The sequence below is a fragment of the Dermacentor variabilis genome, chromosome 10 (genome assembly GCF_050947875.1).
Source record: "Dermacentor variabilis isolate Ectoservices chromosome 10, ASM5094787v1, whole genome shotgun sequence".
NCBI lineage: Eukaryota > Metazoa > Arthropoda > Arachnida > Ixodida > Ixodidae > Dermacentor > Dermacentor variabilis.
Genome location: NC_134577.1, coordinates 6,959,775 through 6,974,527, shown reverse-complemented (window position 1 = coordinate 6,974,527; position 14,753 = coordinate 6,959,775). Strand labels below are relative to the sequence as shown.

Here is a 14,753-nt window from a genome sequence, read left to right as displayed (position 1 = left end):
ATAGATGGGGTTTCAGGTGCCAAAACCACGATCTGACTATGAGGAACGCCGTAGTAGGGAACTCAGGAGTAAGTTCGACCACCTGGGGTTCGTCAACGTGCACCTAAATCTAAGTACGCGAGTGTTTTCGCATTTCAACCCCATGTAAATGCGACCGCCGTGGCCGGGATTCGATCCCGCGACCTCGTGCTTAGCAGCCCAACAGCACAGCCAGTAAGCAACGATGGCTAGTGCGAAGCAAAGAAAGGCGCGCAGATTACAATCTATGGGCAAAGATAAGCCTACGAAGTGGCACCTCTCCAGAATGATGAACGGGAAAGACGTTATCTTCACAGAGAACGCCTGCCTTATATGGAGGAAGGCATCATGTCGTGGAAAAAGAAGAAAAAACGCAGCGGATGAAAGAAAACCGACGGCAACAAAGGGGACAGGATGCGCGTAGAAGGCGGCGAGAATCCCGCAGATCTGTGCGAACAGGAAAAGGAGACGTCGCAGGGGACTCGGGTGCGGGAAAAGCAATCTCGAAGAAACGCAGCCTATCGCGTTTTCGGCATCCGAACAAGGAGCCGCCGACGCACCGCGACGCCTTCCCTTCGGCCTTTGTCGCTGCTGGCAAGAAAGAACGGGGCGGTGTCGCGTCCCCCGCGGAATAAGAAATTCCTCGGGATACGCCTTGTTCCCCAATGGGATCAGTCCGATCAAAGCAGAAATGGGGAAGAAAGATGCAGCTAATGAGTTTTATTTTAAACAGATTCGGCAGCATATATAAGGGTGTTCTAAAAAGAAAAGAACTGTATTTGTAATCTGCCGTTTTCGTTGCAACTATAATAATTGCCTGTTAAGAGCACGTTGCTGCGATAACCTTCCGGTAGGCTGGTATTGGAGGGTAGAAGAAACACAGGGACACAGGCGCACGGTTACAGGTGAGGACGCAAGTCCCGGCATCGGCAAGTACATAGCTCGTGTTGATGCTCGTAGTATATGGAGCGAACGTCAACATCACTGCTGTAAGATATCCCGCAAGGTTGGCACCGGCAATTTTTCTGCCGTTTAACACCGTGTCCTCGTCTCCTCATTTTGCACTGTCTCTGTGATCCTACAGCACCGCACTGAGAATTAGACGTATTAAAAAAGAAGAAGAAAATATACAGGAACTATGGGCGATGACTGCCAATGTCAGTAAATAGCCGAACGCTTCTGTAGAAAGCTGTACTCTTTATTGAAGGAACGATGAGCTTTGTTGCAGTGAGGATATTTAGGCCACGTTTGTTGGTTCATTGTGTGATTCCGTAAGAGCCGTTAACCAGCACATCTGTAGAGACGGTGCACCTGGTATCAGACTTGCACACATTACAGAAAAATATTACCGATAAATAATTACAGTTACATCATTCAAAAATGTAATTATATACAGAGACCGATTACTGCCCCTAAAAAGTATAATCTCCCCTGACATTAAATCGTCGGTGAAAAACTCGTCAACAAGGTTTCGCGCGACAGCTGTTCGGGACCTAGAGTTAACGACGGTGCGTAAAAAAATCAATAAAGCTCAGCTACAGTGCGATTGCGTGGAACAAAATGCAATAAATTTTAAATTCTGGAGTTTCACTAGCCAAAACCAAGATATGATTATGAAGTACGCCGTAGTGAGAGACTCCGGATCAATTTAGACCACCTGGAGTTCTTTGACGTGCACCCTGCACACGGGCGTCCTTGCATTTCGCCCCCATCGAAATGCGGACGCCGCAGACGGGATTCCACTCCGCGCCCTACGGGCATAGCAGCGCCAAATACCAAAGCCAATAGGCCACTCTGGCGGGTGTACCAGAAAAAATAAATACGGAAGGTGCGGGCGCCTGCACCCCGAACACACGCTCATACGTATATACACATGCACGTTACGCATGTACGTTGAGTGGCACTGATTCTGCACGCGGGCCAGGTTGCATACGCTCTCCCTTGTGTTGCTAGGCGCAGCGCATTAAATCCAACCAGTCTGGCTCGGCTTTGGTACACGTGACCATAAACCCTGTCTTGACAGCATACGGCCTTCGAGCGCTCCCGAAAACGGCCGGTCGTCGGCCGCACAGTAAGCACGCTACATGATCTCGCGCTGGTCTGTGCTCCTGAACCTCACGAACATTTATTTCAGCGCATCATCTTGCGCCAGCGCAAGGACACGTCCAGACTAGCGGGAAAAGGGATGCATGGGTGGATGGATGTTATGAGCGTCCCCTCTGGAACGACGCGGTGGCTTGCGCCACCAATCTCTTACTATTGTACTGCCTAATGTCCTACCTAGGTTAAACAATAAAAAAGGAAACAGAAAAACACTATGAACTACCACACCCAAATTTTCTGATCCCCTATTGCGCGAACTGTGCTTTTGTGCGTCTCCGTCTTTTGTCGTTTCCCTACTCTTCTTCCACCAATCCTCCAGGGAAAACCCGCGCGGCCCGCCCCAAGCGGCAGAAAGCGCGCCGCGAGAACGGGCGAGCGGCATTCTCGGAGATATTTCCTGCGGCAGGCAGCTCGCCGCCGATTGGGGATACCAGTCAGGAGCGGCCATATCATGCACGTGGGCGAACGCGGCAGGGTGGTGGTGGTAGTACAAACATTTTATTCAAGAAGTTAATAAGAGAGTTGCTTGTTGTGCGCATGAGTGGCAGCCCCTATTCCGGGACGCTATTGTAGATGGCCGCTGCCCGGGCGCGCGCCACCAAGGAACGTTGAGCTTCCAAGGTAGAGCAGCCGAGCAGGTACTCCTCCCAAGCCTCTCTAGTAGGGATGGGGAAAAGGGATGAGAAGGAAAGTGGAGTGGCGGGGCACGAAGCCACAACGTGAAATGTATCGGCGAGGTCCTGACAAGTCGGGCACGTGCCTGAGATTTCCGGCATGAAGTGCCGGGCGACCGCCGGACTAAGGAAAGTATTGGTCTGAAGGCGGCGTAGTAGTCGTTCGTCCGCTTTCGCCAAACCGCGTGCAGCGTTAGTGTAGAGTCGGCGCGAAGCGCGATAATAATCCAGAATATCGCTGTAGCGTGTGAGGCTCGAGTTACCAGGATTCGACACAGGACATGAAGGGGCAGCGGCCCGGAGGAAAGAAGCGCGGGCAGCGGCATTCGCCGCCTCGTTGCCGGGAAGACCTGTGTGGCCTGGGGTCCAAACTGTTCTGATGGAGTGAGGGTTGAAGCGCCAGGAGACGGCCCGAAGGAGACTAGCTGCCAGCGGGGCGATGGAAACCTGTATGTATCGAGAACAGGCTGAGCGCGAATCTGTTAAGATATTGCGAGTGGTGGGGTGGGAGGCGGCCAAAGCGATGGCAACCTCCTCTGCATGAGTTACAGTGTCGGCTCTGAACGAGAGGCCATCGACGTGGTGACCCTCGGTGATCACAGCGGTCGTGAAGTGACCTGAGGGGGAAGGGCCCGAGACGTCTACGTAGAATGCGCCGGGGCGTTCGGAGAGGCGCGCCTGGAGGGCAGCGGCACGCGCTTGCCTGCGACCGGGGTGTTGTTCGGGATTCATGTTGCGGGGGCTTCACCCACAGCTTCTGGCGCCAGAGTTCCGGTATCGGGGAGGGAGGGACCGGGTTAGAGATTGAGCTGAGGCCAAGTCTGTGTAGCAGGCGGCGCCCGCAAGGCATCTGCGACAGACGAGTGAGTTGATTGACGCGATGGGCTTCCCGCAGCTCCGCGAAGGAGTTGTGCACCCAGGGGCGCAAAGCGGCGATTGGAAGTAGCGATGGGCAGGTCCAGCGCGTGCTTGTACACGGAGCGGAGAAGAATATCCAGGTGGTGTTCGTGGTGACGACGCAGGCGAAGGTATGGTGAGGCGTAGAGGACCCGACTGGTCATAACGCTTGGGCAAACTGGAGGGATTGGTTCCCTCGGAGGCCGCCACGCTTGGTAGAGATCCGCCGAATCATACGACGCACTTGTTCGCTGGTGCGTCGGAGAGCAGCTATGGCACCCTTAGGGTCCAGGGAGAACGAGAGGTGAACCCCGAGAATCCGAAGGTCCTGGACCGACGGGACAGGGCCGGACGGGAGAGAAATCTGGGGTGGCGGTAGGCGGGAGACTGATAGGAGTGCCAATTTGAATGGAGAACATTCTAGGCCGCAAGAAGCGGCGTAAGTGTCCACTAGAAGGGCCGCCTGTTGTAGGCGTTCCTCGATTTGAGCCGGAGAGCCAGTGTTGGTCCGAATTGTAATATCGTCAGCATAGAGCACATGGTGTGTCCCCTCGACCTTCTGCAGGAGGGAGGGGGGGTTCAGCATGGCCAAGTTGAAGAGTAGAGGTGACAAGACCGCTCCTTGGGGCCGCAAGAAGAAGGGTAAGGGCCGTGCTCAGTGGAATCGGGGCGGATGAAGGCGGCGCGATTAGAAAGAAAAGCGCGGACGTAGTCGAAAGTCTTCTGTTCGCAGTCTGTGGTGGAAACATCAGCGAGAATGCTACTGTGTTTGACATTGTCGAACGCGCCCCGAAGATCGAGAGCGAGAACGGCTTTGTCATTTTGGCGCATAGTAGAAGGCTCCGGCAGGGATGTATATCGGCCTCTCTCGCAGAGATTCCAGCTGGGAGCAAATCCACAATGTGCTTTCCGCTGTGGCACGGACGCCCGCCGCGTTTTCTCGCAAGCAAGCGCGGCGCAAGATTGAACGGCGGCCACGCCTGTTCGCTTCGGCCTCGTCGCTCTGCGTTCGTACTTGTCCGAGCTGTTTCCCTCAGGCTAGCGCGAGATAAAACTTTTCCAATCAGCCCAATTTCAAGAATCAATTACGACGCATCGTCACGAAGCTGAGAGTAGCCACTAAGGGACACGTAGTGAAGTTGTGCTTGACCAAAACGACGTTAAAACTGCTGTCGCATATAGACACCTATGCTTAGAGGTGCGTTGACAACCTGGACCGCAATAAAACTATGCGCTATAGTAATAGATTTGCGAAAAGCGATAAGCTAAATGCTTCTTGCCGTAAGGTTGCGATGTTGTGCACTGGATCAAGGCGTCATGACGATATCAGGCATTTTGTTAGCGAGCATATGTGAAGGGTGTCCTGGAAGTGCCGTGGGCTCATCCGAGTGAGCTGTAACGTGCACGATTATATAGCCGAGAATCGTAGCTGTAACAGCGCTGAAACACACCGTGGTTACAAGTCGCAGTCTATCGTCTTCCTTACTAATGTAATATGTTGCTATGCTCACTCACGTACCGTGCCTATCGACGTAAGCAAACTTTCCCATTAAGCAGTATTCGTAGAAGGAAGGAAGGAAGGAAAAAGTGGAGAAGGAAAGGCAGGGAGGTTAACCAGTTGAACTTAATCGGTTTGCTACCCTACACACGGGAGAGGGATGGGGGCGATGAAAGATGGGGAAGGGGAGAGAGAGAGAGAGCACATAGCACAGCACACACACATCATCCGTTAGAGTCCATCAATCTGGCATGGTACCTGATATCACTGTCACAGCCGCTTGTCCAATCCCGTCTCTTTCAAAAACCGAATTAGTCCCTTCGTCGCCTTCAGCTGCGATATCTTCTGTCGGCGGCATGTGAAAATCGTGTCGAGGGGCAATGGTCTAGTGTCAAGGTGCGCTAGAACGGATGTCAGGGACTGTCGCTGCACATTATATTCAGGACAGTCGCACAGAATGTGTTCCAGCGTCTCCTCGCAAAGACAGGTATTTCAGAGAGCGTTGTCGGCCATTCCAATGCGGAATGAGTAAGATTTCGTGAAAGCCACCTCTAGCCATAGGCGATAAAGCAGAGTCGCATCTCTTCGGCGGAGTCCAGTTGGCATATAGAGATGCATCAAAGAGGGCAGGTGGTATTGACGGTTGCTCTGGTTGGTGTGGCTGTTTCGTGTGCACCATAGAGAGAGCGCGATCTCCTGTGCAAGCACTCGAAGTCTGCTAGCTGCGTCGGATCGTGAAAGCGGTATGGCCTCTTCTTGTGCGTCTTCAACAGCTGCCCGAGCGGCATTATCGGCGTCTTCGTTTCCAGTGACGCCGCAGTGACGCCGCAGTGACTTAATTGGCAGAGTATTCGTAGAAAGTCAGTTAAAAAACAAGAGATCCGACGAACGGGGCTGTTCTTGTCGGAACACTGTAAAATAAGCTCTTATTTCTGTCTTAACTCCTTTATTTATTGTTATTTATTATTTATTATTCCGAAGTCCCTCACTACGGCGTGCCTCGTAATCAGATCGTCGTTTTGGCATGTAAGACCCCATAATTTCATCTTTTTTTTTAATTTTTAACGTACAGTGGGTGAACGAAATGGACCGCGCATAAGCTTGGGGACAGTACCTCAACAGGTATTCCTCGGCGAAACAAAATGAGATTGGAAGCAAGGGAGCGAGGATAAGAAACAACGGCGAGCAGGGAAAGGGGGACAAAGCGAAAGTGAAAAGGGAAGAACCTGAGGTACCAGGAAGCAACTCAGGAGGAAAATCGCGGTCACGTGGCGACAAGCAAATGAGGGGCTGGGCAGCATAAAAGTGAAGCGAAAGAAAAAAAAAAGAGAGAAGGTATGAGACGACAATAGAGCGATGAAGCGGAAGCCGGAAAATACGGACGCTAAATATAGCCATTCTCCCGGCGACCGCATCTCCAGGTCAAGTGGAAAGAGTGTTAAAGCATAAGGGGGAGAGGGAGCGGGGATTCCTGCTCTCTGGGATGCGATAGATGAAGGGACAAAAAAGGCTGCAGCTTATTTTTAGCAACCACCGGTTGACCCGGGAACACGAAGAGATCCCCTGCATCCGGGGGAAGTCAGACGGAGGCGCAACGGACGCTTGCCGCGGTGCTCAGGCGGCGCTTACGCAGTCGTTATCGTCTCGCGATTGCGTTCAACGACTACCGCCTTTCCACGCAGGTCCGCGAGAACCGGCGCTGACGATGAACCACTTACACCGTGCGCTGAACACGCACGCCATGCCTTCGCGTTAGAGCACGCACACACATGCAGAATCATGCTAAAAGCACACGCCGGCGATAATTTATACGTCAGTATTTAGGCTGGCGCGCATTGCGCGCGCGTACTAAACACGGACAAAGCAAGTGCACAAGTATTCTTTCGCGCACGAATGCGCAAACACAACGTGCTCAGACTCGGGATTTAAGGGTTGTTCTGCATTGATCGCGGGAGCCCACTTACGCACGCACGCGGGGAATGCGCTCTGGGGAATTCGGGACGCGCCACCTGATCTCATCCCGGCTCGCGCTACGGCATTATTTATAAAGCTGTCACGGCGGTGTGCGAGGAGCCGCGGAACAAGAGATGCGGCAGGATATAAATTGACGTTTCAGGTGTAAGCCGCACGTGTATGACCTGGTGTGACCGACAGGGGACGCTGCAAGATGTGAGCAAAGGAGGACAGAAGCATTGTGTGTGAGAGAGAGAGAGAGAGAGAGAGAGAGAGAGAGAGAGAGAGAGAGAGAGAGAGAGAGAGAGAGAGAGAGAGAGAGGAATACGGAGCGAGCTCGAGCACCCCATATATAGGCGCAATCGGGCTCGAGTGGAGACAGTGAAGTTAAACGGGTGTTGAAGAAAATTGTGTAGCATCGTAAGCAGGCGGTTGGTGCAAATATGAGCTATGCGAATTTCGAGTTAACCTTATTCCGAACATCTTTCTACTCCTTTGCCCGCAAAGGCACGTCGTATGGACTATCACAATTTAACATGAGCTAACCCTACTTCATCGTATTCAAATCACAGCCAGCCAGCTGTAGTCGAACTCGTCTTCCGCGCACTAAGTGAATAGAATAGAATTAAGCAACAGATACAGAAAGCCAATGCGCAAGCTCCGGACACAGCTCAGTGCCCCAACTGTCCAGAGTTAAGGGCAGATACGGAACACATTCTGTACTCATGTAACACTTCCATTACCTCTCCTTATTTTCCTTCCCCTCCCCCACCTTCCTGGAGTACTTGGCTTCACTCGGACTCGGGAGATCAACAACGGGCGTTAGAGGAGCAAGCGCTCTTCTTTACAGGGCCTTAGTGTTGGCCTTAAAGTTCTTTTCCTCCTCCTACTCCTCCCGACTGCGGGGGCAATCTGCGTCGACGTGTCGCACTATTTTCGTAACTTAGGGATGCAAGAGTAGACAGCGATGCCACAGAAAAAAATCCGAGGACACCTAAGCACTTCTTGTGAGGTGTGAATGCGAAAGCATTAATGTCCACTTGAACGCCGCTGAGCAGACACTCCTTCGAGCTATGCCGTCCTCGCGGGCTGCTACAGATGCCGCCGGATTTTTCGGGACTCTGCGGCGATGATGGCTACAAGATGGCACCGGGGTAGCGCGCGTCGTCTGTTCACCGATAACGCCACCGATACCATATATGGAAACAAAGCGCATCATGAGTCGCTGCATGAGCGGAGGTCTGCCTCCACCTGCTGCTGTGAATCGCGCCCACACGTCGCCCATGTGCACGCGTTGCAAGGCACTTCGCTCCGTTCGCAACGGTCCGCATAGATTGTCCGCGCCAGCCAATATATTGCGAAATGAAAACACGTATAAGCTACGCTCAAATTTCGCAATAGGGAGTATCGCAATCGTCGGTATTTTTTTTTTTTTTTTTTTTTTTTTTTTTTTTACAGCGAAGCTGCATGTGGCTATAGTTTCCAGCGGATCGATGTCCGTTGACCAAGAAACGTGGGCCGATCCCGAAGATAGGGAAATACCGGGCCAACCCGTGGCGGTGGTGAAGCAGCTGGGCTTCAAGCACTCCGCCAACTTGCAAAACTAAGTTTAATATCTTGGGTTCAAATACAACCCACATCAGATATTAAGCCGATACGAACAGATACTACACTACGACCCGCGTCGGTCATGTCTACGTTCCCAACGCACTCCGTGGTGGCGTTCCCGTCGAAACATCACGCGTGCTGTTACGATCGGCCAGCGGATGCGGTGACCAAGCCTCTCCTGCACCACTGCGTCCCCTCGGACAGACCTGCCGCGAGAACAAGGCGAGATACCGACGGTCGAGAAGATAACTAACGAGTTCTCGAAGAGTATGGATCTCCCATCACTGAAGCGATGTACTGTGCCCCGACTACTTGTCGAGACTGAATTTAAGCACGAGAAGAAGAGCTGCAACTCATTGCTTATTGACCGGGATGACATTGCCAAATAGTGGAATCGTTACCTTCGTGACGTGGAGCGCTACCGGCTGGGAGGCCGAAAGATCTTCCTCGACGAGACATGTGTGACGGCGGGACACACTCGGTCGATCGTGTGGACAGACGCCGTGATGCAGAAGCCCGGAGCAAATTGCCCGTCGACGGGTCTGAAGCAACCTTCTGGGAAAGGCCAGCGCCTGATTGTGACGCACATCGGCAGTGAGGATGGCTTCGTCGACGGCTGCTTGGATGTATTCCGAGGCCGAAACACAGGCGACTACCACGAAGAAATGGACGGCAATCGCTTCGAGGGATGGCTCAATGACATCCTGCAGAAGGTGCCACCTGGTAGCGTCATTGTTTAGGACAATGCACCTTGCCATAACCGGCGTGAAGAGAAATCGCCTATATACGACGGCCTGGTAGAAGGAAAAAATACAGGAATGGCTCAAAAGCAAGAACATCGTCTACAGTGAAAGGATGGTGAAAATGCAGCTCTTTGAGTTGGTGGCATCTGTAAAGCCATGCTTTCTGAGCTACATCGTAGACAATGCAGCTGAAAGGGCTGCTTGCATTGTACCCAGGCTTTACCTTGGCAAAGGTAAAAAATGCTGCGGACAACAGAGACTTCAGACGTCTTGAGGGAATAAAATCAAGCACGTAACGGCGGATGAGTGGAGAAAGAACGTTGCACCCCGTGATGGACTTGGAAGCAAAGTTCAGACATGACATGTCTGAGAGTGACCACATCCAAGCCATCGTGATCCAACTGTGAAGATGACGCCGAAGAAAGCGACTCCAACTCCTAGTTGTACGGCATTGAGACACTCGACAAAGCATAACAGCGTCTTATTAACGAAAGAAAAGCCCTTATAAGGGGTGTCAAAATATTACCGGTGGGTTCGCAGAAGCAAACCATTCTCCTGTGAGCTCTCAAATAAATATGCAGTTCATTTGGTGGCATATTCCTTTTAATAGAAGCTCCAGTCCAAAAAAGCAACGTCCTGCACAGATCGTGCTCAATTTAAGTGCTGGCACGGAAACATGCTTAAATGCTGGAACATCTGAATGCAAACATAATTATTAATCCTGAATAACTAGGTGGGGCCCAAAATGTTCATTCGGGCAGCCACTGTCCAGCTTGACAGGCCCTATGATGAAAAAGCAGTGGTCAACGCGAAATTGACAGCCACTGTTAGCAGCTTGCATGGCAAAGCACATTCAGGTGGTTGCATCGTTTTTTTGGTTATGTGGCTCATGCAAGTAATGCGAATAAGGAAACAATTATAAAACATCATTAGCTCAGTGAGCCCCATAATACTCATTTGGGCAGCCACTGTCGAGCTTGACAGGCCCCTTGGTGAAATAGCAGTAGTCTGGGGCACGCTTGAAAGTCACTTAGCATTGTGCACTTCAAATCACAGCCATGCCATAGCCATTGCTTAATTTGTTTATCTGACAGGGCGAGTAACGCGAATGCAAGCACAATTATTAACCCTGAATAATTCTGTTATAATTTTTTGTACTGAAGAATGGTGAGTAGAGCTGAATGTGTTTTACTGAGGCACTTTGTTCATTGCACAGGTCGTAGGCAAAGCGACGGCAAGATTCAGACAACGAAACTGGTGAAGTAATAAACGGTGAAAGTTGCAATAGCTCTCAGTGCACTACTTTGCTGAGCTCTTCACTGAAAAATGCTTTTGTAAAGATGAAAGCGCCAGACAGGAAATGACACTCCATTGCACATTGTCATTCGTGTTGAAAATTTGTAGCACAATATGTGATGGGCAGCGAAACAATCTGTTTACTAAGACTGAAAGCCTGAAAAATGCAAAAAACATAGCAAGGTGCTGTTTCATAATATGGCACCCTTTTATGTGCACTTCTGGCGAGCTGCCGCATGTACTCATGCGTGAACATATGAAGAGGGGTAAGAGGCGAAGTTATTGCGCAGCCAACGTGATGCTCTTAACAAAATGTATCAGTAAACTTTTCTGCTGTCATGGCTGATGGAACTTTCTTTTCTGCAAGTTGGTTAATCACATTGTGGAAACAACACAAGAACCAAAACAGGAAACACAGCCAGATGACTGAGAAGACAAAGTAGACGAGAGAGATGGGGCCGGCCCTGTTGAACTGGAGCCGGCCCAAGTTTGAAGCACGGGCCGCCATCTTCTCCATCGGCGGGGTCACCGGCCGTCCGGCTCATGACGTCAGTCTAGAGTGCGCGCCTGTTGGCGGAGCCTCGTGTGTACCCACCTTGGAGGAGTAAACGCCCCTTTTTCCTAAAGTTGTGCCCGACTATTATGGGTACGGTTCTTCTACAGGGGGGAGAGGGCAAGGCGGGTGGGCAAGCCTTACAGCTATCCTCGGCGAGGCAGCGACCGAGGGTGTGTGAAGGCTCTGCCTTACCCTCTCCCCCTTTAGAAGAACCGTGCCTACGTATGCTGCGCCGAGGAGAGCATATGTAGCCCTGAAAAAGACAAGTGCACTTGTCGAAACGTTGGCTCCTGCTTTCACCTGGTTTTCGTTTTGCTAATCATCTTGAATTTCCATTTCCCGCATTCCCCTTGTTTTCCCTGGATCGCCTATGTACATAATATAGCCCTTATTGGACATACATTTCATTTTAAAGCGCTCGTGTTCGCCAAATCCTTAGTCCTTTGTCTTTCAGCTTGTGCGCAACAATTGATTCATATGGATTGCTACCAACTCGCCTAAACCAGTACCTTTCTTTCAAAATGGTGTATTAGTTCGCGTACACACCCATTTTCTGTGGGTGTAAAGCGGTGAGTAATAGACATGAGAAAACACTTTTAACGGCGCACTTTTCCTTAGTATGTAGTCTGTTCTTAAAAGAGCGTCAACTGCTATTTCGCAAAAAAAAAAAAAAAAAAAAGCTAAGCGTCTCGGGAAGCCGCCCGCCCTTTTAATACGCCTACACCCCTCACTGTACATTGCACAGCAGGCTATGGGTCAGTGATGCCCGATTCCTCCGATATATTTTCTTTCTGCCTTTTTTTTACAGCGAAGCTGTTAAGGGCTACTTTCTCCACTACCATGTCCGCGTGTAGAAAAGAAAATCCCGAAGATAGTGCAATGCCGGGCAGGCCCTCGGCGGAGGTGACGCAGGCGTTAAGCTTTCCCCATACATGGGCCGATACGAAAGATAGTGCAATGCCGGGCCGACCCTCGGCGGAGATGAAGCTGGAGTTAAGCCACCCCATACGTGGGCCGATCCCAAAGATAGTGCAATGCCGGGCCCACCCGCGGCGCAGATGAAGCACGTATTAAGCACTCCCCCTACGCGGCCCGATGCCGAAGATAGTGCAATGCCGGGCCCACCCGCGGCGGAGATGCAGCAGGCGTTAAGCCCTCCGCATACGTGGGCCGATCCCAAAGATAGTGCAATGCCGGGCCCACCCGCGGCGGAGATGAAGCAGGCGTTAAGCCCTCCGCATACGTGGGCCGATCCCAAAGATAGTGCAATGCCGGGCCCACCCGCAGCGGATATGAAGCAGGCGTTAAGCCCTCCGCATACGTGGGCCGATCCCAAAGATAGTGCAATGCCGGGCCCACCCGCGGCGGATATGAAGCAGGCGTTAAGCCCTCCCCATACGCGGGCCGATCCCAAAAATAGTGAAATGTCTGGCCGACCCGCGGCGGAGGTGAAGCAGACGTTAAGCCCTCCGCATACGTGGGCCGATCCCAAAGATAGTGCAATGCCGGGCCCACCCGCGGCGGAGATGAAGCAGGCGTTAAGCCCTCCGCATACGTGGGCCGATCCCAAAGATAGTGCAATGCCGGGCCCACCCGCGGCGGAGATGAAGCAGGCGTTAAGCCCTCCGCATACGTGGGCCGATCCCAAAGATAGTGCAATGCCGGGCCCACCCGCGGCGGAGATGAAGCAGGCGTTAAGCCCTCCCCATACGCGGGCCGATCCCAAAGATAGTGCAATGCCGGGCCCACCTGCGGCGGAGATGAAGCAGGCGTTAAGCCCTCCCCATACGCGGGCCGATCCCAAAGATAGTGCAATGCCGGGCCCACCCGCGGCGGAGATGAAGCAGGCGTTAAGCCCACCGCATACGTGGGCTGATCCCAAAGATAGTGCAATGCCGGGCTTACCCGCGGCGGAGATGAAGCAGGCGTTAAGCCCTCCCCATACGCGGGCCGATCCCAAAGATAGTGCAATGCCGGGCCCACCCGCGGCGGAGATGAAGCAGGCGTTAAGCATACGTGGGCCGATCCCAAAGATAGTGCAATGCCGGGCCGACCCGCGGCGGAGGTGCAGTTGGCCATTAGGGGCCCACATAGACTTCTTCGCTGGTCATCCGTCTTCACAGAGTGGAAGGGCGCTGAGCTTTTTTTGTTCTTCTAACATTTCTTAGTCAGTGGAGTTTATTTTTGATGACTGGAATACTCGGCCCTTCTGTGGCTTACTACTTACGGTCTCATCATTTAATAAACAGCCTTCTTACTGGAGCAAGCTAAATTACGCAATGAGATATATATTTTTGCATGTTTCGGTGGTGCTGGTGCTGGACTGTAGCAACACGCGGGTTTAGCCTGGCGACTGAAGCTGGCAATTGCCTTTTAAATACCTAATTACATGTATTATTTACTTTTCATTCTGACAGCGACCACTCTGCCGGGAAGACGACTAAATAAAGCTTTTTGGGATGTTGCAGTCAGGCCTTCCAAGTTAAGATAGAAAATATTATCGCGCCTCGCAGTTATATATGATCGAATCACGAACTTATGTGCTGGGATACCAACAAATCGCGCGAACCACGTGCTTTCCTAACACTCAGCGCCATTTTTGTTCCTCCGCGGATTTTCGGGCGTTGGGTGGCGACGACTCGGGATTCTACGGTAAGTTGCAATGACCTTCAACGGACACGGCGATGCGAGGCAAGAAGTACAGGAATATGCGAATGAATTTAGGTCGAAAAGCAAGATGATTATAATCTGTGGAGCTGCTGGTCGTTGAAATGCTGCCCGCTCCACACGCGCGCTTCCTCTTATGTACCAGCCTTCCTGTCAAAACACTATCACGCCTTCCCTTCTATCTGAAGCACATGAGAATACCACTGAGGCTTCGGCACAAATTGAACTGCTAGTTTAATGAGCCTACTCATTACTCTTTAGCGTGTAGCTGGAGCCAGACGCGCGAAAGGTTAAACAAATGATCTTACGAAAAGTTTGCCTGATGCCGGATTTTCCTTCATCAATGACGTGACACGGCAGACTCGCTTTTCGCCGTTCACTGCCTCTCCTCTTTCTTTTTTGTTCTTCTGTGCCAACGAGTTCAACGTTCGTGAATGCCCCCGGTCATTAGTGCGGCCTAAGCGCCATGTCCTGGGCGCCTACGCGTCGTGCAACGCGTGCAATTAACGAAGGATGCTCGCTGAAGCACAAACAGGACACGATAAATAGGAGTGTGGAACCTAAAAGCAATTAGGAACAACACCGACTCAACAGCACACACACACACACACACACACACACACACCGCATGATTACGAAGATGTGAACAAATATACAAAATTGCACAGAGGACGAGCTAAACGAGGCAAAAGTGATCATTGCTAGAAAAGAGGCGGATCCTCGTTCCACTATACGATCCG

General features: G+C 51.7%; 1 protein-coding gene and 1 non-coding gene across 4 annotated transcripts in view; both read right to left on the bottom strand.

The window, feature by feature from the left end:
- The window catches only part of Pka-C1 (Protein kinase, cAMP-dependent, catalytic subunit 1), a 469,154-nt gene that overhangs the window by 305,256 nt on the left and 149,145 nt on the right, over nt 1–14,753 (bottom strand). The window lies entirely within an intron of this gene.
- Nucleotides 8,652–8,835, bottom strand: LOC142562584 (U2 spliceosomal RNA). Its single transcript, XR_012823932.1, has one exon. It is a non-coding gene; the product is annotated as a U2 spliceosomal RNA (small nuclear RNA).